Here is a 25,632-nt window from a genome sequence, read left to right on the forward strand (position 1 = left end):
GCAACCAGGCTGGAGCTTCTGTTTCAAAGGCTGTTGCATTGCATCCCACAGGTCTCCTCTCAAAAGTGAACACTTGAGTGGGAAAATGTGCAATAAATGGAATGGTAGCATTGATGGTGCTCATTTGGAAAAGGAGATAATCTCCTTTGTTTGCACTGCCACATGTTAACGGGTGAAGCATCTGCAACATTTGCTCAATAAAGCTGGTGCTGGATTTGTCTCCATTGCCTAGAAAATCCTCTTTAATCTTGTGAAATGCTATCTCTGTAATAAGACGTATATCATGACCTGCGTCACTTTGCTTTTCCCCCTCTATTGTCTTGATCCGATGTGGTGCCAATTTGCAAATATTTAGCAGGATTAAAGCATTAGGCTTGTGTGAGGCGGAGAAGCATCATGTAATATGAAGAGAAAAAGAAGAGACAGAATTTATTGAATAAATATGCTTCCAGACACTTTTTTACTCAACACTTCAAGTCTTTTGGTTTTACTTCTCCTCCAGCAAGCTTTGCACCCAGGCAATTAGTGACTCTACTTTTTTATAGCTGCAAATAAAAATTAGATGTTGTTTGGTCTTTTTGGGCTGCATTTTGACACAAATAAAGACCTGATTTATCTGTGATCCTTTTGGCAGCGCTTAGAGGTGGGATTTCTAAGCTCTTTCTGGATAGCTTAGAAAGGCCTTAGCTTTGTGTGCTTTTCTAAGCAGGCAGATGGGGCTGCTTACGTGAAGAGAAGGAGAGTTTAGATGAAACAAAGAGGGACAGAGGTGGGATTTTCCCTTTGCAGTCTGGTGCTTTGGCCTGCAGACTCAGGTCCCAAATCTGCTCCCGGTTACACATTGTGTAACTCTAAAATAACTTGATTTACAACAGCCCGCTCTGGATTTAACTTGGTGTAATTGATGGCAGAGTCTGGTCCTTATTATTCATTCTGCACCCAGCCAGTTTAAAGGGTCAGGGAAAATATCTGAGGAACAGAACTGCCTTTGATCTTTCGTTTAATATTTCTGCTATGTTTTACATACACAAGGAGCTATCATGGCCTTTTGCTAAGAATTCTTCAGCAAACAGAGATGTGAAGTAGTCCCTGTGGTCGTGAGGAAGCTCTGGAGTGAGTGAAGTGTAAAGTAGAAATGGGTGAAAGAGGAAGATGGATTTCTCCTGCTGTTATTCCCACTAATAAGGCTATATACAGGTAAAGAAAAATGGTTAGTGAGTACACAGCCTCTTTTTTAGATCTTTTAATTTCAAATTGTTGGTCTGTGACACAGAAAATGACATTGTGAACATCAAAACTGTCACTATAATATGTAATGGGGTGGTTGCACCCAAGAACATTTGCCATCATATACCCTACACCTGCAATATGCAGTCATTATTCTAAGTACAGCAGGGGAAAAAAAAAGAAACAAACATATTTCCATTTACTGTTTGTACATGCTAACTTTTGTGACATCAGTGGTGATATTTAATTTCCTCACTGTCCCAGAATGTAACAGGAAGTGTCAAGAGGGTTATGGAGAGGTGATACACGGATCTGGAACATCTGTTCCAGGTATCCACCAGGGCCCAGCTAATAAGTTGTATTTGATGCTATCTGAGCATAACTTGCTTTTCTTCTTTGCTTTGCTACTCACCTGTAGCAAAACAATGGATGGAGACTCGAGAGGTGTTTTTTAACACCTTATGAGAAGCTATGCAGCGTGGCTTCCCCAGAGTGCCAGCAGTTCAGGTTTTCCTTTGGATCCTCTTCAAATCAAGTTATCAGCCATGCAGAGCAACCAGTGGTCAGAGGGTCAAGAGTAACCTTAGGGACTGTTTTAACAGGCTTCAAGGTATTCCCATTATCCAGCAAGTCTCTAGGCCAGGCAGACTGTGATGGCCACTATGTGTTTTGAGGCATCAAAGAGGAAAAAAGCCTCTGTTAGGGTTTCATTCTCTAACTTTGTTAAAGTCAGGTGCAGATTGTGCAAATAATTTTGTAATGGTGCAAGGGCTCGGCAAGGTGGGAGCAAACATGAGGTGGGGAGGAAACAGCACATAAGCACAGAGTCTGCTATAGGGAGAGAAAGCCTCAGGCAGTGAAAGGAGTGGGCTTGGGCTTCAGAGGTGTTTTACTTTTAAATCCCTATCCCTGGTTAGAGAAAACTCCTTAACACTTTCATGTTTAGATATCTGTGAGGGATCTGCCTGCAAAATTATAGTATCCAGTGAAACAAATGACAGGAGCATACATTTTCAACAAATTCTCTGTGTTGATCAGAGAAGGAGGCTGTTTTTAAAGGCTGTTCCACTCTTTCAGCTGAATACATACCAGGAATGAAGAGCTCTTCAGGTGTGTATTGACATTTTTATCCGTATAAAGCACTGCTGCCCCATTAAAAAATCTGTGTATCTGGTGTATCTGTGTAAATTTTGTCTGCTTCTTTTGCATATTATTTCCATGACTTGTTGATATTCAAACCGGTGCTGTAGAAAATTGGCTATTTTTCACTTCACACAGGGAATTAATTATACTTTTGCCATTCTAACTTGCAGAGTTCATGCCAGATAATTTTTCTGTAAAATTAGGGGACTAAGCAAAGCTATGAAAAGCCAAACAGCCCCACACCCCCCCATAATGCAGGACAGGCAATCAGAGGACAATTAATGTCCTCAGGAAGGTTTATGCATTTTGGCTTGCATCCAAACACAAACATGATAATGGCTGGAAAAAAACACATTTGTCCACAGCAGCTGTGCCAACTTTTAGCTTGAAGTCCATGAACTGTTCCATATGTGACAGACTGATAGGACAACCCCATGGACAGACAGACCATGGGTCTCTGCTCACAGAGTGCTGGGTGAGCATCAGCAGTCCCTCTGGGTGAGTGAGATTCCTGCAGCCCTGCTTGCTCATATGTCATACAAAAAGACCCCCATCCTGCTCCATCCTGTTCAGGACAGGCTACCAGCAGCATGTGCCAAGCCCAAAATTGCCTGGATCCCTGGGTTACAGCTGCACAGAGGACACCTACCAGTTCTGAACTCCCTGCTCTGGGAGGTGCTGGCCCAGCTACACCCCCTCCCTGCAGCACTAATTGGTCCAGGAATCCCCAGGGTGTGCTGCACACACCCTGCCCACACAGGCCAGGAGAAAAGGAGGGCATTGCCTCACCTGGAAATACCTGAAATACCTGTAGACCACAGGTGCTCCCTCTCTACAGGCTTACCCAGCACCTCCAGGGACCTTCCTTCCCTATACTCCAGCTTTTCCTCTCTGCCTCCTCACTCCTGGTCCTGCCTAACTTTGGCAGGACAAGGGTTCACTCTGTCCTTCCCTCCCGGGAATGCACGTCCTCTCTTGGACCGTGCAAGGGTTTGGATTGAAACTTTGCCTCGTGGGGCCATTCCTAGTTTTGGAGTGGGTTTTCCTTTCCAAGATTCTGCTCTCCAGTACAAGCACAGTGAAGAAATTTCCTCTTGTAACTAGTCCTTGAGCTTAAAAAAAATACAGCTCTTCTTTGAAAAAAGCTGGTTTCATTTGATAAGTTTTTAGTTTTAAACACAAAGGTCAGTGTGGGTTTTATGTGTCAGCTCTAAGAAACCTTCATTTACCCTTTAAAGAACTCTCATTAACTTTCTCAAAACCTGCCCTATAGTTGAACCTGGAGGGCTGAGCAGGATTTCTCTCTCAGAATTCCAAAAAACATTCTTCCACGTTTCTCACGACGACTTTGAACACCCCCAAAGAAGGATCACAGGCTCCAATAAATGCACTGTATAGGATATTGTGCCCTGAGACTCTGCCCACGATGCAGACCTGGTCTGTAATCCCAGTTTCCATTTCCCTTTGTGTAATCTCAATGTCTGCCTGCTTAGGGCACACCAGTTTCCTGGCTAGCAACGCCACTTGGCCAGACTGTGAGCTCAGAGATTTTACATCAATTTTTTCTTTGCAGCTGAGTGTCTGTGTTCATCCATTCCCTCCATCACCTGCTCAGTGCTCACAGTCCTCGCAGAGCCGAGCACACCAACATCAAGCAGACATCCATCCCCAGGCATGGTGATCTGTGTTTCACCCAGCCTGAGCACACAGGGTGAGCACACACGAGTCACAAGTGAGTGACCTGTGCAGGAAAGCCTCTCCCAGGCCCCACAGACAGGGCTGGCTGTCAGTGATTTAAAGCTGCTGTCGGCAGAAAACAAGGGGACGATGGCTCCATTGCTCTGCACACAGCAGGGAGCAAGGGAACAGATATCAGGCTCAAGCAGGCCTTGCTTTGTGTCAGCAATAACTGCAGGGTCACAGGAGGATCCTGTTATTAAAGAAAATAAATTTGGGTAAGTTGGGCAGTTATCCTCCAGTGAGCTGTTTGAGGCTGATTGATTGGCCCACAACTGGTACCAGGAACATGAGGGCTCTCTGACCGACTGCTTCTTTTACAGCACTACTTCTCCTTCTCCCCCATCTCCACTTTGTTTTCTTTAATAGATGAGCAGAATAAAATGCAGGTGAACTCTGTGAACTGCAAACAATGGGAGCTCAAACCTTCTTGAATTGAGACATTCAGGGGCAGCACAGTATGTACTTTGTGCTGGGCAGGGCTTCAGTGCCTCTGGAGGAAAGTGAGCCACTTGTTTGGAGCACACACAGCATCAAAGGGAATAAAATGGTAGCATTTGAGAGAAGGAAAGGGGAAAGGGGAAAGGAGAAAGGGGAAAGGGGAAAGGGAAGGGAAGGGAAGGGAAGGGAATAAAGAAAAAGGAAAAAGGAAAAGGAAAAAAACCAAAGGTGTGAGCTCTGGTCCATGATCATGGAAAGGAAATCAGCCCCTCCAAACTCTGTTCAGTGACTGCAGCTTGGAAGGAGATAGCAGCTGAGGGCTTGAGAGGAGGCAGGCATGAGAGTGCTGAGAAGAGAATTAGTATATGAATGCACAAAAAGGAAAATCAAGGCAATATAGGGGAGGTTTCTTCAAAAACTTGTGTAGAGGAAGAGATGCGATTAAGAGAACAAAAGAGAGGAAGACCTCCAGAGGAAGTAAGCACATGTTTTTTAGGCCTCTCAGTGTAAACAAGAGCAAAAACCTGTCAGTGTCAAAGTGGGTAACTGGGAACTGATGGGTTTCTGGATACAGACTTGATGGGTTTCTGGATACAGTTTACTATAACTTAAAAAGAAACTCAGTAGTGTATGTGAATGGGGAGGTAGACTATATTGCCCATGAAATAGCTTGGAGGGTCTGGAGAGACCAAGAGATGTAGCAGCAAAGTTCTACATCAGGAAAAAAATTAGTAAAATGAAGGGTAGTACTTAGAAATTTGTGTCCTACCTGACTGAGAGGGCAAGAGGGATGCAAAACAATCAAGGACAAATGCAGGTGGGAGAGAGGAGATTAAAGGCACTTCTGTCATACAGGATGCCTCCTCCTGCTCAGTCTGAGCCTGGTCTGGGGCATTAGGGTGAACACTTAACAGGAAAGAGCCTGTATTAATAGCAGGTACAGTTTGGACTCCAGTGTCCAGGCACAAACCACAGCAGTCCAGTGGGAAGAGCAGCCTGCATGCCACCTGCTGAGGACTGAGAAGAGCACCCCTGTGACAAAACATCAAGGAGGAAAAGGAAATATCCGTTGGTTTTTTGACATAAGAATGGTATCTTTATGGAACTGGACATTGCCTGGAGTCTGTAGAAACCTGGGGAAAGGCATTATCACTTCCATCTCCTCTGGACAAGGGGGGAATTTTTTTGCTGGGAAGGGTCTGCCCTCCCCAGGCATGGGGCTGCAGAGGGAATTGATTCCCACAGCACTGGCCCCTTAAGATCAGCAGTAACGAGGCAGAGAATATGATCTCTGAGTGGCTAAAAACCTATTTTATCATTGCATTCCCCAGAATGTGTTTCAGGGAAAGCCTTAGGTATTTCCTGCTGCCTTGGGTATCACAACAAGATGGGCCATTTTGTTTATGTGCAGGGAGTATTTCTTCATGCTGGACAATGGACTGCTCTCCAGACAACAGGGAGGCTGCCTGGGTTGTGTTCAGCGTTTGTTATAACATTTGTTATCTTCTATGGGAATGGTGGTGTGGTGAACAACCAGCATCCAGCAGAAATATGATAGTGAGGTGGAAGAAAAAGGGTCCTCAGTCACAGAGCAGATGTGATAGACAGCTGTCACTGCAAAGTCACACTGTTTATGACTTGAGTGAAAGACAAAAATGGAAAGTAAGAGAACAATGATTCATTTTAGGCAAACAGGGTGGAACTAATACTGGTAAAATCTAGTGGTGCTTATCACCTAGGAGAGAGTTAATTCCTGTACAGCTTCTCCTAGCACAGGAGCTGGGAAGACTGACATCTCCCTCGGGCAATGATCAGCCATTGAGATTTTTCCCTGATGATGTAACAGTTGCAACGTGACATCTTGCACACCTTTCCTGGTTGGGGTGGTTATCTGTAGAACAGGAATGATACCCCTACACATTGCTCTGGCAGTTGCCATGGTGCCATGAAACTCAGATAATTTATTTACTTTGTAATAAAGTCAATTTTTCTTTTTTAATAAAATTAATTATTATTTTATTAATCGTTTGTTGTGTAGAACTGTGGGCCTCATTCTTTCATTTCAGCTATTTCAGCATGGACCAATTATATCAACATTTAGGATATAAATGAGGGTGTGTAATGGAGGGAAATTAATCCAGTACTCCAAAGGCAGTGACCCTCATTGCATTGGTAACAGGACAGTGAAGCCTTTCCCTGGTGTTCAGGAGACATGCTGGAAGGATATTTGTCTCCTACAGGCTCCTGCACACACACACACACACACACACACACACACACACACATATATATCTATATATATATACCTGCCTGCCTGTGTAAATGTCTAAAGTAAGGTGGAGCTGCTCAAAAAGCACCAGGCAACCAAATCCTCCAACACAAGTCAAGGGCTGGGCTGCTTTTCCAGAATAAATTTATAGTTTGTGGAGGGAAGCAATCATTTTGTGATTGCTGTGGGCTATTTTAGGTATCTACTACAGGAGAAGATGAATTGTTTCCTGTAAATGCCTGTTTATCTCTTTGAACTGAGCCCAGGGTGTCTGGCTCACGTGTAGATGTCACTCACACGTAAAGACATTTCAGACAATTCTACTGCAAAGTCTGGGAAGAGACCGCAGGCAAATTTCCCAGGAGAACTCAAGCCCCATTTAACAAAGAGCTAAATGAACAGGTTCTTAAATCCCAAAGAAAAAACTGAAAACATGGAATTTTCCATGTTTTCCTACTGCTCCTGAAAAATCTTCTTCTATGTTAACTACATGGTTGTGGAAGTCTTTGTTGCATCTTCCCTTCAGAAATGAAGTGTTGCTAGCTGAACTTGAAGGGCAGAGCTGGCAGCACAAACACTTCAGTAGCACAGCCCCAGCCCTGTCTGTGGGGCATCTGCTCTGGAGCTTCACTGGCTATTTCACACAGAATCACAGAATATGCTGAGTTGGAGAAGACCCACTGGAGAATTGAGTCCATTTTCCAGCCCGCACAGAACCATCCCCCATCACCACACCCTGTGCCTGAGAGCATTGTCCAAACACTTCTTGAACTCTGTCAGGCTGGTGCTGTGACCACTTCCCTGGGAGCCTGTTCCAGTGCCCAGCCACCCTCTGGGTACCCAAAGGCAGAAAGGCCAGAACACTTAGGCAGTAAAATGCTGAGTATTTGTCAAAGTTTCTGATAGAGGGCCTAGTGTAGAAAAGTACAGGTTAGCAAGGTGCAGCACCTGGCTTGGGGGGCTGCTTTTGGTGTGCAGCTCTGATTGCTACAGAAAGGAGCCAAGTGGAGTAGAAAAAACTCCAAGAGAACATAGGCAGAGTGCTGCAGGGGGTGCAGGAACGGCAGGAAGTGGAGCAATCCTGGATTTGTACTCTCAGAGGCGATAAGGAGACAGGGCAGTTATAATAAAGAATGCTTTGCTTGTCTCTTGCACTTTCCAGCTAAGGGCATGAGATGTTCACATCCTCATGTCACTGTGGGGTTGCTACTTGTTCCCACCTGTTACAGAGGGAAGCAGAGAGAAGGACTGCTGTGAGTGAGCCCACACAAAGCCAGACAATGGCAGCACTGGGAAGAGAGCTACAGCTTCCAAGCCCTCATCCTCTACTTCACTGGCAGGTGGTGTCACATATGCTGAAAGACTGAGGCTCTCAGACACCCTGTGCAGCATCATGCACAGCAAGGTAGACACTGCTTGAGAAATAGAAAAGGGTCAGAAACTTGAAAGAAATATTTTAAAACTTTGCTTGCCTAGGGCAGCAGGAAGTTTGCTGAGGTGATCAGTAATTATGAAGACAAGTAGGGTGTGCACCAGGATTTGTAGTCACAGTCTGAAAGTGTCCTTTTGAACAAGGATCCTTGTTCAATTTCAAGTAAGATAGGGCAAGGGCCACCCATGGTACTGATCAGACTAGACAGAATCATCCTGAGCCTTGCAATGATCCATTAACTTTTACTTTTTTCACTTCCTCAATGAAAGTCATCTTATGACACCTGAGTGTGCCTCAGTTTCCATTCTAGGATGGAAAGATCAGTACTCCCTGCCTGGGAAAGTGAGGGGAGGAAAAAATGTCTCTGACATAGCTGCCCTTCTAGTTTCTGATACTAAGGTAGAAAATGCCTGGAGTTTAAAGCCTAGTAGCTGAATAGAGCCCTTCAAGAAGTAAAGAGGGGCATCTCTGGGCCAGGATCATGGGATCACAGAATAATTCTGGCTGGAAGGGTCAGCTGTGGACTCTTTAGACCAAGCCCTGCTCAAAGCCAGGCCAGCTTTGAGCAGGGCTTGGTCTAAAAAGCCCTTTGAGGTCAGGCCAGGCTGCTCAGGGCTTGATCTAGCTGAAAACCTCCAGGGATGGAGACAGCACAGCTTCTGTTGTCTGAGTTGACTGGGGGGTGAACATGGAGGCAAGAGAGACAGAGCTGCCAGATGTGGTTCCATTTCAGGAAGATATTAATGAGCCATAAGGCTGAAGGATTTCCTGTAGTCAAAATTCCGTGCCTGCTTCCAAGCCTGCTTGTCCCCAGTTTCACTGCAAGGCCCATGGTGCAGTGTGGTGTGGCACTAGTGTGACTGTCTTGGTGCAGAGCAGTGGCTGGAATATATTCCCAGTAGATGATGCAAGCTATCCTGACCTCACACTATTAGACCCTGGTTTTATTAGCCTACTATTAAAGTCTGGGTGTGTTAAATGTATTAGATCAAAAGTAAGGCTGGTATTTCTACTGCACAAATCAGCATGGTGACATGCAGACATGTTTTTAGAAAGAAAGTAGGTAAATATTTAAAGATGTATCCCTGGCCTCTGAGAGAAAATAAATGATATGTAGTGGTATATGATGAAAGCAATGAAATCAGATATTCCTTTTGGCTTCTTCTCTACTTAGACCTTTTTTTCTTCTTCCTAAATGAAAGCCCAAAATATTAAGGATTTATTCTGCAGGAGACTGACATTCTCTTCCTAAAGCCCCGAAGGCTTAAAAAAAGTTCAAACCCAGACATTTGTCAAATGAAACATTATGTTCAGTTTGAAATTCAGCTTAAGCACTGTCTGTGTTATCCCGTTACTGAGGCTTCCCTAATCCCATTTGCACATCAGAGCTGCATATTGCCTTACAGATTATTATGGTTACTTACAGCAGCCTCTGACAACACTCCTACTTTAACAGTCTGTCATTCCTGCAAAAGGGAGGCTTTCAGACAGGATTGAGGGAAGGAAAAAGAAGACCAGGAGTAGCAGCATATTTTGGGCACATCTTCTGTATCTTTGGCAGAGACCAACACCTTCATTTGGGGCCAGAAGTGAGCCTTAAGACCATCATCCACAGGAACTGTCCCACCATGCCAGCCTCCCACTGCCCAACCCCTGCCAGTTCCTGCCTTCTCCATTATGATTTGTCATCTCTCCCTAGCTGTGACCTAGAATTGTCACCATGTACAGATTTGATCCTATGAGCTCTCTCCAAAGAATCTCAGCCTTTACAGTGTTGGTCTCCAGGAAGACAGAAATCCATCTTTGCAGCTTGCTGCCTGCTCTCCATAGAAAGCCAGGATGAGGCCACCTTGCATGCTCCCAGCATGTCCCAGAGCCAGCAGAACAAGCAATCTCCAGTCACAGCTTGATTCTGTAATAGTGCAGCATGGTTTTGGACATGTGCAGCTCCACACATGATGCTTTCAGTGATGGGAAAAGAGCTTGGCAGGGATATGGGAGGATCACCCTGTCCCTGCTAGTGATGATGAGGAGCACAGCAAAGGTTCTGTCTTTCTGAGCAACGTGGAGCCAGGAGCACTTGCAGTTGCAGACAGCCTGGCAGGATGGGGTTTTTCACTGCCCTGAGATTCTCCTGTCATATTCATTCCTGAATATGACAGCCCCATCCCCAGCTGGGGATGGAATAGACCTCAGCAGACATTTAATAGTCTTCAGAGTTTTGAGGAGGGAAGGTAGAAAGGAGGAAAGGCTTCAAACTTGTGGTTTTGGCTCAAACAGCTTTTTTTCCATTTTGTCTTTTCACCTGGAATACACTGGTCTGGCCCCTTCTCTGTATGCACATCCACATCCACCTAGTTATTCCCTGTGGCAAACCCACCAATATTCTGTGTGCACACAGGCTTTCCTAAAGCTCACCTTCTTTGTGAAGTCAAAGCAATGACCTTTTCAAAGTCTTTCAAGGCCCTCATTGAACAGCAAGGCAATTATAGCCAAATATTTGTATCTGTACTTACCAATGTACTTCAAAATTCCCACACAGTGGACCTCAATTACAATTGTCTTTCTTGGATGTGAGTTGTAATAATAACCACAGAAAAAATCTGCATCTTGGATCAGTCCTTGGTTAAGGTGGGAGTAGAAAGTGGAGGCATCATGTTCTTCATGAGCTGTAATACCTCTAGACTCACACTGAGAATGAAAGCAGAGATTGGTCTAAGGGTCCGAATCTCTGGCTGAGAAATTCTGACCCACTGTCCCTCCTGGCTGAGCATGTAAGTAGTAGCACTTAGGATCATACTTCATGTCTAACTTTGTCTCTCCAGTGGATACATGCTCGAAGGAGAACCAGGGGACTGTCAGAGGGACCAGGGCAGGAAATGGTTTCATGAGCCAAAGAGAAATTGGAGAAGGTTAAAAATTAGCTGTGTGAATTCTCTGCTGATATCAGTTGGGCTAACATAATGAAGCTGCATTAATTTACTCTAGGAAACCATCTGACACTACTCTTTGTGCAGGACTGTGTTGACAGAGAAGCAGCCCCTCTGGGAGAGACAGGGAAGGCGTCTGTGTCCCATTCGGCAGCGACCCTTTGGCGTGGACTTTGCATGAACATTTATTCCTCCACAGCAAGAGACAGTGAGTTTTGCACATGTGAAAAATAATGAGTCTGGTTGCAGAAAAGCCTTTGGAAACTAAATCACACCAAGTTTTCTGTAAGTCTCCCCTAAATCTGAACCAGTACTCCTCAGTAACTTGCTCTGTAGATTGACAGTGTTTGCTGAAAAGAGTTTGTATGAAGCCTGCCCAGCTGAAATGGAGTCTGAGAATATCCCCAGCTTGCAGTGCTGTCATTAAACATTAACAGTGAGCAGCTGGGCCTTCCATGGACTGCACAGACTTGTGCTCCTGTCACTGCTAATGGAAGCAAGCTTTGTAAGGAGAAGGAAGAAAGCACACCCTGGCATGCACAGCCCAAACCATGAGTCAGAGGAAGGTAAGAGCAATGGTTTTACACTGGCACTGCCTAGCTTTGCCTTTGAGGATAAAGTGGGAGGCATGTGTCCTTAAGATGAGAGGCTGGGTTAAGCAGGGATGGAGGTGTCCCAGGCAGCCATTCAAATTGCTTTGGTGTTCACATCACTTTCCATCCAGCTCAGAACTGCAGCAGGGTTAGACAGAGAGGAAATTTCACAGGGGCTCAGGTCCAACATCAGACAACAGAAAGAAAAATTAAAAAGGGGGGTTTCATTGATGATATTTGAGATGGGTGTCCCTGTGCTGTGCTAGCTGCTCCAAGCATATTTGTGATGGTGCAGTTGCCTTCCCACAGCAGGGCCAACACAAGAGCTGGCCTGGGCACCTTCCAGGCTACAGTTCCCATCAGGTAACATTGATTTTTGCCCTGTAGACCTCATTGCTCTGCTGCAGACAGGCGATGGCATTTGCTCCTACTCATACAGGACTGAGAATGTCTCTCCTGCCACCAGTCTAGATACAGTTCAGCAGAGAGTTGTGCCGACTCCCTGCAAATCCTTCAGAAGAGAATTAGTGGGGAAAGGAGATGAAGACAGACAAAAGCTTTGGGGCTGAGAACATGAGTGTCCCAAATTGGACTTGCCATCTTGTGCACTGTTCTGTGGTGAATGCCCATGGGCAGCCACTTGCTGTTAGGGCCAGCAGCTCAGCCAGCTAAGGATCCTCCCATCACCTGTGCCATGACCTGACCCATGAGAGCAGGTGCTACTGCAGGTAGCCACAGCACTGTGCCCATGGCTTTCACCTTCCCTTGGCTGCACAGCCGTACCCCTGGCCCTGCCTTTGAAGGTCCCTTTGCAATCACCTCAGGGATGGAAATCTGGGGTAGTGACCCTGCAGACCACCACACTAACCCTGACCAAATCCTCCTGCTGGCTTCTGCACTGCAGCTCTGCACAAGCACGCGTTGTACAGACTGGGGCTGAGGGCTGGTGGCTGCAAAACATGGGGCTTCACCCATGTTGGTTATGGCAGGGACCTTGTCCCAGGGCTCAAAAAGACACACACCCAGCCAGTGAGGCCACCTGCAGTTAGGTAACCTGTCTGAATATCTCCTTATGATCGGATGTTCAATGCCTCTCCTAAATGAGGTGGAGCTTGTTGATACCATAAGGACTGCCTGGTGGCTGATTTCCTAAGGCTCAGTCAAAGAAAAGAAACTCCTGGGTCTGGATTAGTAGATTGATTTAACCTGGACTCTGCTTTCCAAGTGAGAACTGCTAGATACTGGCATCACATCCTTATTCACATAAATATGCACAATTTGTCCTGTGTATATGCAGGAGTCACTTGGGGTAGTACCACTCAACTCCACAGAATCAAAATGAGCTGGGCTCAGGATGAGTGAGCTTTGATCAATCCCAGCCCCTGTCTACACAGGAACTTGACTCTGCTTCCAAAATAAAGCAAAATCCACTCTCTTTTGGACAGCATTTTCAGAATGTGATGCCACAGCTGCATAGGTGGACAGATCATTTCAGCAGAAGCTAAGGAGAGGCATGAAACTAAGAACTGCCAACCCCACAACTCAGAACACTAAGGTTTTGAAAATGTGTCCCTTATAATTTTCCTCTTTTTTTTTTTTTTTTTTTTTTTAAAGTTACTGGAGGTTTCTTGGAACGGTGGCACATTTTTATAGACTAATATGTGCTCCATGGATAGTAGAGGTGATCCTTTTCCAGCCTAGACTCAATTCACGTTAGCCCCCAGGAGAAGACAATACACAGGAAGTCTTTAAAATACAGGACAAGAGCATGTGAGTGATGAAATAATAATTGGAAGCTCTATTCATCAGAGTATTTAAGCATCTGACTGATTCTGACTGGAAAGAGTTCCACTCACTTCACTGGGATTAACAAGACTACAAACCAATACTTTAAAATATCCTGCAGAATCGTGGCCTGAGCAAACAAAGCTCATTAATTTGATTTTTTTTTTGTTGTTTTTGGGTTTTTTTTGTTGTTGTTGTTTTTTTTTTTTGTTTTGTTTTTTGTTTTTTGTTTTTAGTGTATGTGTTTCAGGACCTGCACTTTGCTTACTGGAGACTCTTGCAAGAGGTTTTACTGGGAAACCTGGAGTACATTTTAAAATCCTGTGTGAGCAGTCATGGAAAACAGATTTTAAATGCCCGTCCTTGAGCAGCTGTGCCAGGAGATCTGGTGCCAGTAGGAGAAGAGCCCCAGTGTCACGTGATTTATTTGTTTGAACGACATAGCTTGGATTTAATGAATTTGCAATCCAATATTTGATGGAATAAATATCCAAACTGAGATCTGTTTTAGATACCTGATACATACTAGATGCTTGGATAATTAGTAAATCTGAAGGAATCCCAGTATTATCCATGCTATTCCACCCACGGGGAAAAAGAAGTGAAATGCTTCCCTATCCTGAGAGCCACTTACTCAATCACAGTAATAATACTTCAGTTTTCCAAATGCATCTTCCATTTCAAAGCACTTTTCAAATGCTAATTAGCTCTGACCATAACCTTGCCAGAAAGGGAAATATTATCCCATACTAGACAGGTGAGGAAGACAAAGACCTAAAGAAGTTCCTTTCCCCAAATCTCACTGGAATCAGTGGTGGACAGAGCTGGGGAGCTCTTTTTCCCTTTTGATTTTTTCAGTGTCTGGTCTTGTGCTTTAGCTGTTTGCCTAATCTGTGTCTAGACGCTGCTTCCTTGTCAGAGCAGGGCCACTGTGGGGGCTGCCTCCCTGCCTCTGAGCCAGGCTGAGCACTGGGAGTGTGCACTCCCACAGCACCAGGCCACCCTGAGGTCACCCCTGGGGGGAGAAAGGAGACAGTGGCTGCAAGGCTTCACCCTCTGCTTGAGACCACGAGCAGGGTGGCACTGATGGGAGATGGTGCGAGCATGTGGGCCAGTGGGAGAGGGCACAGGGGGATGCTGCCCACAGGAGTGCAGACCCACTTCTGGCACCTCCAGCACGGCACATGAGTTTCCCTTAAGCACTGTGTCCCCCTTGGCCCAGGGCATTGGGGCAGCAGCAGCTCCTGGGTTGGCTCCTCTCCCACAGAAGGAGGTGAGGAGCAGCTGGGCACTCACTTTTTGGGTCTCTGAGCCCCACTGGGAAGGGAGCTATAGCCTGAATGGGCACAGCTGGCAGGAATGCAGCAGGTCAGGCTGACAGCAAAGGCTGGATGACCTCTAAGCCTCCCTGAAAGGCACCACTTGGAGAACAGAGCATTAAGTCCTTGCCAGGACACAGTAAAAAGGTGAACAAACAAACTGTCCACTGTAGAAGGGAAAGTCTTTAACCTCAAACTGGGTGCCTGGTACTGGAAACAGTTCACAGCCCCTTTTTTCCTCATCCTCCTCCTTGCAACATGGCCCTGCACATGAGAAGGGAAAGGATATATGTTATTCACTTCAACAATGTGAGAGCCAGGAGTTTTAGAGCTTGTCTGTGGTGAAAAGACTGGCTGGTCTATCCCAGTGAATATACAGCTCCATTCTAAGCAAATATAATCCAGATTGTCCTTCTAGTATAGTCCAAACCTGTTCCTTGATGGAGAAAAATTGTATAAGCAGCTCCACATGGTTTCCTGTGTAGCTTCACTAACTCTAGGAAGAGCAGAGGTTAGGGAGATAAAAGGTTTTTCATTTACTTCCATAACTGATGTAGGTGTACCAAACAATTTTTAATTACAGTGCTAGCACTGCCCTACTGCAGCAAACCCTGCATTTTCCCATTATACATTATATTTTCCCATTTCTCTGCCCAGCAGGTTGTAAGCCACTTCAGCTGTGGTTAGAGCATCTCTGGGCTTTTTTGCTGATGTTATAATGAAAGGCATTTAGTCATCAGAAGACCTCGGTGGTGACACTTAATCCCCACAGACAGGCTTGTGAGCTTGCCCAAGGGAAGGGCTCCAGGAGGATGCTCCTGGCAGAGACTGTCCCTGTTTCAGGGATGAGCAAACCAAAACCCAGGAAGATTAAGGAGTCCTATTCCCTGCAGCTGCCACATATGTGATGGTTACTCTGCTGTGATTAAAAGCACAGGTCGACTGAGTTATTGGGGATTATGCTGGGGGAAGGTGCCCTCTCTCCATCCCATTATGACAAGGAGAGCTATGCCAGGGGATGAGCTGTCAGAGGCAGACTTCTGCCCCCTTACAACCCAAATACTCACACAGTTCAGTGTACAGCTCCAGGGAAGTGAGGCACCAGGGTACAGCCATTAAAGAGAGACTTGCATGGAGTGGAGATGTCAAGTGGGTGTGTGGGAACCCTGTTGGGATGGGGTCACTGGCACTGCAAAGAGATGGGAGCCATGCCATGGCCTGTTGGCAGCCCCCTGACTGCTCTGTCTCCTTGTAGGAATGAATGAGAAGTGTGTCTGTGTGTGTGGGGCCAGGGCACGCCGGGCTGAGCCACTCATGCTGACAGTCCCACCACAGCGTGTAAGGCAAATCCAGCATAACTCACAGAACCAAGTGTAAGGGTGCTATAATGAGAGTTAAAAGTGGGCAAATTAGAGCATGGCAGTCTGTTTTAACTCCTATTTGTGTGATAAGAAGAGACATTGAAAAAAAAAAGAGCATGTGTGTGACAGAAATATACTTTCTATATTCTCATAATTCATGCTTTACATAACTAAATAAATGTTAGTGAGTTTGTTGGAGAGGGTGGAGATGACAGTCTGTGCTCATCACAGAGAGAGAAAGAAAATTTGCTGGATCCACCCATAAAATGAGGATCTTCCTGATTTTTTTTCCCCTTGGTATTTACAGAAAGTTTATTCTCACTAGAAAACTCTAGAACTATCTGGCAGGTGTGTCTTAAAATGTTTATGACTCTACTCACGACTGCACATCTGTGAAACATCATCTGTGCTGGAGCCTGAGGGATAGCTGCAAGCATCTTTCCTGGCCATTCCTCTACAGTCCTCTCAGCAGATTTTGGCACCTCTAGTTTTTACATGAAAAAGCAGATGGGAGAGGGAGCACTTCTGAGAGGGCCTAACACCTTCTTAGCCCAGAGATATTTTAAGCATAAATCTGCTAGAAGGCCTCAGGAGATTTCAGGCTCCAAATTCTCCCAAGCAACTGACTCAGCTCTGGTGTCCCATGCTGTGCAAATGCAGAAATGGTTATGAAGGAGGTCCAGAGGCAGTGGAACCACTCCAGCCATAGCAGAGTCGCACCAAATGGCACCAGTGTGAAAGTTTAGTGAGCAGAGGGAGAGAGCCAAATCCTCCATGCCAAAAAAAGTGCCAAGTTGTCTTGAATTGATAACAAATATTCCAGTCCAAAAGTGGCCAGATGAGCCTCTGAGGCTAGCCTGAATGAATGTCAGGAAAAGTAATCACAGGGTAACCCCAGGGTTTTGGAGCTGCATGTCTGTCTGCCTCTGCCATTGCAGAGCTTTGTTTCAGTGCCGGCGGGAGCACAGTGACCCCGGTGCAGGAGGGCAGTGTGCCAGGAAGTCATCGTGGCACAGCAAGGACCTGCCACCCAGACCTCAGGACAGGCTGTACCTGTGCTCCTGATTTGCCCCTGGGCAGTGAAGGTTCTTCGGCTTAGACCACGTTGAGAAGAAAATTATTTGTTGAGGGAGGAAATACACCAGGAGCTGTTGCTTAAATGAAGCAGGGGCTATGGTTTGACCACCGATTGGAAAGCAGTTTTGTACAAGGCATTTTCAAACCCACCACACTGCTCACCTCTCCTTGCCTATTAATAATTACAGTCACAGTGTTGCTGGTGTCAAGTTGCTATAGAAGCGCTGACTAAGCTTCCCTGCAAGCTGTTTAATAAATAGAAAAAGATCTTTCCTGAGATTTCCCAAGCTTTTTCTTTGCACAATCAGCTGCAGGGCAGCCCAACTCCTCACTGCCTCTCTGCTCCCTGACCCAACAGCCCCCTCAGCTCAGCACCCTGGTCCACTCCAGATAATTTGCCCCAACTGCAGTGCCAGGAAACCTGCTTTCCATAACAAAGTCCCTGCTGACTGCTGTTTAACCCAAGTGCCTCTTCTGGTGGAGGAGGTGAGGTGCTGCCTGGCTGGTGCCAATCTGTTGCCCTTCAAGGCTGGCACATTTACTTATTTAAAGTATGTGTTCTCTCCCTGTGAATCTCCTGTACAATGATGGGGCTTATGCCTCACCATACTAATACCACTTCATAGACCAAATGCTTAAACTGGCAAAGCATTAACCCTTAATTTCAAGGGGAGATTGTTTTTAAGCTTCATGTATATCCCCAGTGCTACTCCACTACACAGTGCTCTCTCCTCTCCATCTTCAGGTTTCAGCCTGCCCCTGACTGAGCTGCAAACAGCAGTATCCCAGAATGACTGCTGTTTCCTATTCCCATCTCTGGCCATAATTAATGGCTGCTAAAGGAAGATCAGGACTGCCTTTTATATACATTTACCCACCCAGCACTCCCTCAAGCTTTGTGTTACTCCACTGGAGCCTCGCTGATTTATTAGAGCTCGGGCAGGCCTGTAGTCATAACAGGCTGGGGAATATTTTCTCTAAAGGTTCAGGATTAGCACAGGGGTTCAGACCTTACTCAGGGAAGGGATTGCAGTGTGGGTAAGTGGACTCCTGGTATATATCTGATGAGCCCAAAGAGCAGGGGCTGAGGAGATGACAGAAGACACTGCACAGAGCCCAGGCCATAGGGATGCCTGAACTTCAAGCTGCTCTCTGGCTATGCAGCATTCCATCTCATGGCATGGGCATGGACACTGCTACCACCCTCACAGGCTCACCTCTCTCTCCCTTGACTTTTTTATCACCTACCAAAGACACAAACCATTATTCTGCCCATTCAGGAGGCAGAAGATGAGGTGTAACATTTCACATGGGCATTTTCTGCCCTGTAGAAGGGTACGTTCCGTTGCCCCTGTAATCACTGGACACATTCATGCCATTAATTATTCCAGTCAAGCCTGTTACATCCTCCAAGGAGCAAGATGCCATCCAGGAGGGGTGGTTCATGGTTTGCTGTCTTGGGTACTTACTTCAAACTATCTTCCCAAGGCCAGCACTCTGTGCTGAGTTACATCATATCCTAGTGTAATGCCTTTAAATCATTAATCTGTCTTACTTCTGGACTAGCACCAGAAAAACCAATGAAGGCCAGGCTGAGTTCAGATCAAACCAGAGGACGTTGTGGTTACATTTATGGTTTTTTAGAGGATCTCTCACCTGCAACCACAAATCTGCCTTTATTTGGCTTGAGCATGATCCAAAATTACCTCAGAGGTCAACAGTGCATGTCTTGTGGATTAGTGAAAACTACTGACTAACCTAACGTAATGCATTACGACTATTAATATTCCAGGAAATAAGGGTGGCTGTAGTCTGTTGTGTTGTAATAAAATCTAACAATAATTTTTCCCTATTGCAAAAATACCCAGAAAAAGGCCAGAAAATAAAAAAAGGCATGGGAGTGTTCTGCTCTCTTCATCTTGCTAAATGCCACAGCTCTTGCTGCAAAGAATTCAGTGTAGGCAGCACTCTAAATCTGCTTTACAAATGGGAATTAATGAAACTTCCCAGCCCTTCCACAAGGTAAGTCAGAGGTGCTGAAGTCAGTCTCCAGAGAGGGACCAGGACTCAGGTCATTGGTGGTAGAGCCCTCTGAGGGAGGACAGTGGCACTCCCTGGGATGCCTGGTGATGCAGCCCCAGAGCTCAGCTCCTGCCCACCGCCAGGCTGGCGCTGCCTGTTTACTCCAGCTGCTCACTCCAGCTGCTTCTGTTCAAAGTTCCCCAGAACCAGTGGTAAAAGCACCACTGAGTTTCCCGAGATTGAGATTAAGTCACCTTTGCCCTACTTGTGTACTTGTAAAATGGGAATAGTAATATTTCCCTGCTGCCCTGTGGCTGGCGAGGACCTGTTGTTGTTCCTGTGGCTGAGAAGGGTGCACAAAAGGGAAAGGAGAATAAATATTTACCCAGAATCTGATATAGGTAAATCCATCTGTGGATTGTCCCCTCCTCCAACAAACTTCCCTTCCTACGGGAAACTCTAGCCTCTATTTGGTTAAATCATTTACGTACATTAACGAACAATTAGGGAGGGAAGAGGGGAAAACCAGCCAAGAAAGCCTTCCACAAAGGAGCTGCCCTCAGTTTGGCTTGTTTGATTTAGGATAGGAGGGAAGTAACCTGACTGTGATAGATGAGGACTCTGTCATGACCTGGACAGTCTGTAAAGTCAAGTCTGGGTGGGAGATTTAAGACAAAGGGCCAGACACGGTGTTGGTTCAAACTATTGTAGTTTCTCTGGAGTTGCTGGAGCATTGAGAGTTATATTGGGAAGTTCTGGTCCCGTGGGTGCTGAAAGAGGAGAGGATTGTGGCAGCCTCACACTCTTGGCAGAGTTCTGGCTCTGTCAGAGGAGTTGTGAGCTTTGCTCTTGGTCATTTAATTCATGCAGCTCAGCCTTGTGATGGTCCCTGGGGCCCAGCTGCTATTGAGAGCTTTCAGCTTTTCACATGAGATCTATTGGATGTGACAAGGTACACATGGGTCATATGCTGCTCTCTAAGTAAGCCACACTTAAGTGCAGCATCACCATAAAAACAGAAAAAACCCCAACCCCATCCTTTTCACCCCAGTGCAAACTGCCCCCCATTACTTTTTAAAATGGACTCATTTCCATCAGTATTCCCTGCTAAAGCTGCACTAGAGGCCCCTCCAGTTAACCTCTGTGCATCCTGGGGCTCTCTCCATACAAGGAGTGAGGAGCTGTGAGCTGGGCTGCTCTCCTAATACAGATTGGACAGAAGAGGCTAAAGCCCGGAAGGCATGTCCCTGTTTTTATGATCATTTGGGCTGAGAAAACAGATATCTGTGAGCTGGAGCTTTGGTGACTGATTCTGACTGAAGCTCATCAAAGCTAGAGAGATGGAGTGCAGAAAGAGGAATAAACTAGATTAACTTTGTGCTGAAGCCAAGAAATATAGATCAAACAAATGCAAATTCAGGGAGAAACATTGTAGACCTATAAATCTTTGTATAAAAACATCTCTTTTTTTTCTCAAAAAACAGTGAGAAAAACAAACAGAATAATGCCATCCCAAAGTCCTTTCTGCTCTGAGCAACACTACCTAGCACTTTGCAGGCTTCCCTATGCAGCTCTGCTAATTCCTTCCTTGGAGGATGCATCTGAACTGTTATTTCAAACTGTCTTCTACAGCCAGAGAAACCCAATACTTTAGAAATAGGGCACTGAAGCAGAACCTCCAGGGCCCCCCAGCTCATTCCCAGCATTGCTGGATCTGCCCCTTTCTCACATGTTGGAGTCAATTCATTGCCACATTTTCTGTCACAGCAGCCCTGGGACAATCCCCTGGGGTTTGGGACAGGACTGTGAGGTCACTAGGTACATGCTGCCCTCTACAAACCAGGTGGGGACGGCTAGAGAGACTGGCAGCCTGGCTGGAGTCTGCTTAGCTGTGTAGAAATCCTTTGACGTGGCAAACGGCCATAGCAGATCAGAGCAGACTCAAATCCCAGCGGGTGTTTGAAGTTAAATCTCCAGATGTTCAAATATTAGCCTACTCCATCACCTGTCCATCAAACATTAACTCACTCCACCAAGAGTACACTTACCCAGTCCCTCAGCTCACTGCTTCCCATACTGGTATTTTTTCTTGAGACAAATGCAAACCACTGCACCCTGGATGCTGCTGCTCTTGCAGAAGGAGATAAGTTCCAGCCCAATTAAGGAAGAGCATTAAGTACCATCATTTAGTACCATAGATTCACAGCTGGGGATTTATATCTGCATAGGGACTGAGGTCAGGATAAAGAAAAATAGTTTCAGTGCATCTGTGAATCAATTTGCACATTAAATCTGCCTTCATCTTGATAATGAAAGTTGGACTGCCAATGCCATGTATTTAAAACAATATAAGTCACAGTCCTAAACCATTCCAAGACCAGCTTGAAAATCACACAGCAAGGTGTCCTTTCAATTGCCTTTCTGGTCTTGGAGGTATCAGGAATGTGTGATTTCCATGCCTCTTATTTTTTAGGGTGAGTTAGATCTGTTCTGCTGTTTCTACATGTGAGGAGAGACTTGGATAACCTACTCCTGGAAAAACAGAGCTTGGAGGAAAATGGGCTACGACTTATGATGAGACCTGGCAGCACTGCACTGGCAGTACAATCTGTCCTGTCTTCTTTGCCTTCACACATTAGCTGAAGTCCTCTGAGAGTCAGAAAGTCTCAAAGGATCTTGAGCCATCCAGATTTCTAGGGCTGCTCTCTCTTGCCCCAGCACTGCCCACCCCTGCTGGGCCAGGCAGGCATGAAAGAGCAGGGGAGCAACAGTCAATGGGAGGTGGCTTGCAGGTAAAAAGCAGACTTTAAAAAAACAGGTAAAAAACTCTCTCTCTCTCTCTCTCTGTGCCTGAAAGCTGATATAAGTAGCAAGTTTTCCCTCATTCTTCTTAAGTGCTTATGCAGCTACAGTTCCATTGCTTTGGAGAGCTGGGAAACAGTGGGGTTGTAGAAGGCAGCCTCACACTTGTTCTAATGTTGGCTCTTTGCTCAGCAGTGAATAAGATTGTTTCTACCTGTATTATCAAGATCATGGATTATATTCACAAAATGTTATTTTTAACCTCTATATATCGTGTTCTCCAAACTCATTAATGATTAACTGAGAGAGTGTACTCCTGGTCCTGCTTCTCAGCTGTGTTAGGAAGCTTAATTGAGGTGCTTTGAAATTCCAGCATGGAAAGTTCTGCCAAAGCGCCATGTACTGTAATTATTACCTATATAGGAGACAAGCGATGACCATACAGTAATCTGATGAAAGAGCAGAGATTTCACTTGCTATTTCCTCAGTCACAGACATTCTCAAAGAGCAGAGATTGCAGTATGAGATTGCACCATAAATGTGCAAAGTTGGGCTGGTGGTCACACTTTCATCATCTCAATCAAGGAATGTGTTCTGGCCTTTGTTCACTGTGCCAGGATTTAGCATCCACAGCTTCCATTTTTCAGGGTTTTAAACTCTGCTGGCAATGTTACCATGCTCTGATGTTTGAAATTATTTTACATAAGGACTGCTCACAACAGCTTGAGCTGCGGTGATCGAGGCAAAGTCACCTGGCTGCCAGCCAGGGAGAACAGGCTCCTTTCTCAGGCAAATTGCTCAGTGGTATTTTTAGCTACAAAATGCACTGTCTGCTGCAGTTAGCATTCGACTTGCAGGGCTGCAGGACACATCCCTGCAGCTCCTGCTGGGAAATGTGACAGACGTGTATAGCGCTCGCCAAGCGTGAGAGCCCCGCTGGCTCGCTCGGGTGGCTGGCTGGGAGCCGGGGGGAGCCCAGCATTGCTGGGAATGCTGGTTTCAGTCCCGGGAGCTGAGAGCCGGGCCAGAGGAGCTGGCAGCACTTCTCCCCACGCTGGGGCTGGTTATGTGCATTACAGGACAAGTCATTAGCTCCTTTGCTAGTAATAACCTAATCATGCCAATGACGTCAGCTGCTGTTCATTGCAGAACCAACCTTTCCAACCCCAAACCAAACACTGAAGGGGGTTGGGCTGCTCCAGCCTTTCCTTGCAGGCAAAGGTGGCTGTGATGTACAGTTCATATCCTTCTGGGTAGCCTGGATAATCCACTGGGTTATCCAGGCTAACACTCTGACCTCAGCAAGAGTGAGGGCAGGACGGGCTCTCCACTCAGCAATGTGTGGTCACTGGGTGTGTCACCACGGAGGTACCCACTGGAAGAGGGACTGGAAAGATGGGTCACCTGCCTTGGGGTGTACCAGGTTATCTGCAGCTCACATCAGGGAAAGATGCAAAGTCATTTGCTCCACCCCTCTCATACCAAAACCAGAATTTCCATAGGGACGTGCTCTGATCTCAGTGAGTCAAAGTCAATGACAGTGACTTTCCCTGAAATAGGTTTTCCAGAGGAGTATCTCCAAGCTGATAATCACCCCTTCTCATGCACATGGCAATGGGCTGGAGCTGCAGTCACATGGCAATGGGCTGAAGCTGCAGTCAGGTGGGAGTTTAGAGAACCTCAGGAGTCCCTCCTATGGGGCTCTGGTGAGAAGGGGACACCTTTCTAATGAGGCATTTATGGGTAACAGTTATTTCTTGCACTCAGCACTTGGGCAGAATGCATCTTCCCTACCAGCAGGAATGAACTCATTGCAGGAGGTGACAAAATGCATGAACATGACTTTAAATACATTTCAAGTTGATCAAGTAGTGGTGTTTCTTGCACCTTTAACAGAACAGACAGCCAGAAAGCAGATGCTGATACACCAGGTGATAAGAAGGCCACACCTGAATTACTCCACATGGTTTTTCTGGTACATTATAGCATTAGACTTCAGATCTAACAGCCCAGGAGAGACTATCACAATGACATAGTCATAGTCATTTCTGTAAAACAAGATTTTCACTTCAGTTTTTACTCCACCAGCTTGAGTAATCTGTGACTGAATTTTAGGGATGATTTAGATCTACTGATCTGAATTTTACAGGTGGCAGCTTTACAGCATCCTTCAGTGAATGCTTTCAGCAATCATTTATCCTGTCTGATAAAAACTTGCACCTCACTTCTTGTTCATACTTTGATATTTCACCCCACAACTTCTGGCTTGCAAAGCACTCTGTAATATGCTGGGGAAGTAAAAGTGACAGGGAAGACCCAAATGCTTTTCTCTGGCTGATCCAGCCGCCCCTGGGAGCCACAACAGCTGCAGCTGGCCCAGGGATGGAGCTGGGATGCAGCCCTGCAGAGAGCTGCCATGCTGGCTGTGGTGGGTTCTGCAGCAGTGCTCTGCTGTGAACTGTTTCCCACTCCTTATCATGGCTTTTTTTGGGTGGGGTCAGTACCAGTAAATCTTCTGCAGTAAAACAAAGTTGATTTAGTTGGACCAACCTAGTAAAGATTTCCACAATCCTCAGCAAATATTTTAGAGGTGAGGTGGCAGATTCCTTCTTATTCCTGTGCACATACCTACATATATGAATATGTATATTTATATGAGACGTAGTCTTTCTGCCACTCCTTTAAAAGATTTAAAAATCTTTTCCCCAGGGTGTGGGTGGAATCTGTCATATTTCCAACATGTTGCAAATCTGCATTTCCTATTGATCTTATCTACTCTTCTGTGCTACAGCAGTCTCTGTTTCACATCGTAGCCCCAGGGCTTCCATCCTCATTAGAAATCCTTTCCTAGGAGGCTGGAGATGCACCAGCTGATCACAGATCACAGCAGTGACTAAACTCTGAACCCCCAAAATAAAAGCAAGAAACAGCAGTGAAAAAAAAAAGCCTCCCTCCCAAGCAGGTTCCCTAAACCCCTGGTCCTGTTTGGCAGCCACGACAGTCACCTGCCCTCCCAAGCACTTTGCAGGCATTTCCTGCTGAAGGAAACAGCATCTGCTTATCACTGAAAAGAGCAGCTGAAACTTTTATCTTTTTTTGTGAGCATTAGGGAGTGCTCCCTCCTCTCTTACCTCAAACAACGGAGTTATCCCACTTCTTTATTTCTCACAGTCCCTGTGGGCAAACTCCGCTGTCCCAGGAGCACAGCCCTCACAGCCCCTAAACCCCAAAGCCCATGGGGCAGTGAGCATGCAAGGACCCAAGCTCATGAGAGCAGGCTGGTTTCTGAAATTACAGCAGCAAAAGATGGTTTTAATAATTTAAGAGCTCTGACCTGGCTCTTTTAGCACATCTTTGCCCCAGTGCTGCTTGTCAGGCACTGCCTGAAGTCGCTGCTTTTCTTTGACATGGCACCTTCTGAAAATATAATGAAAAACAGTTCCTGGACTGCATCAGACTACCTTTCCTTTTAGTTGGGCTAAGCCTCATGTGTG

The sequence above is a fragment of the Agelaius phoeniceus genome, chromosome 3, assembly GCF_051311805.1.
Source record: "Agelaius phoeniceus isolate bAgePho1 chromosome 3, bAgePho1.hap1, whole genome shotgun sequence".
NCBI lineage: Eukaryota > Metazoa > Chordata > Aves > Passeriformes > Icteridae > Agelaius > Agelaius phoeniceus.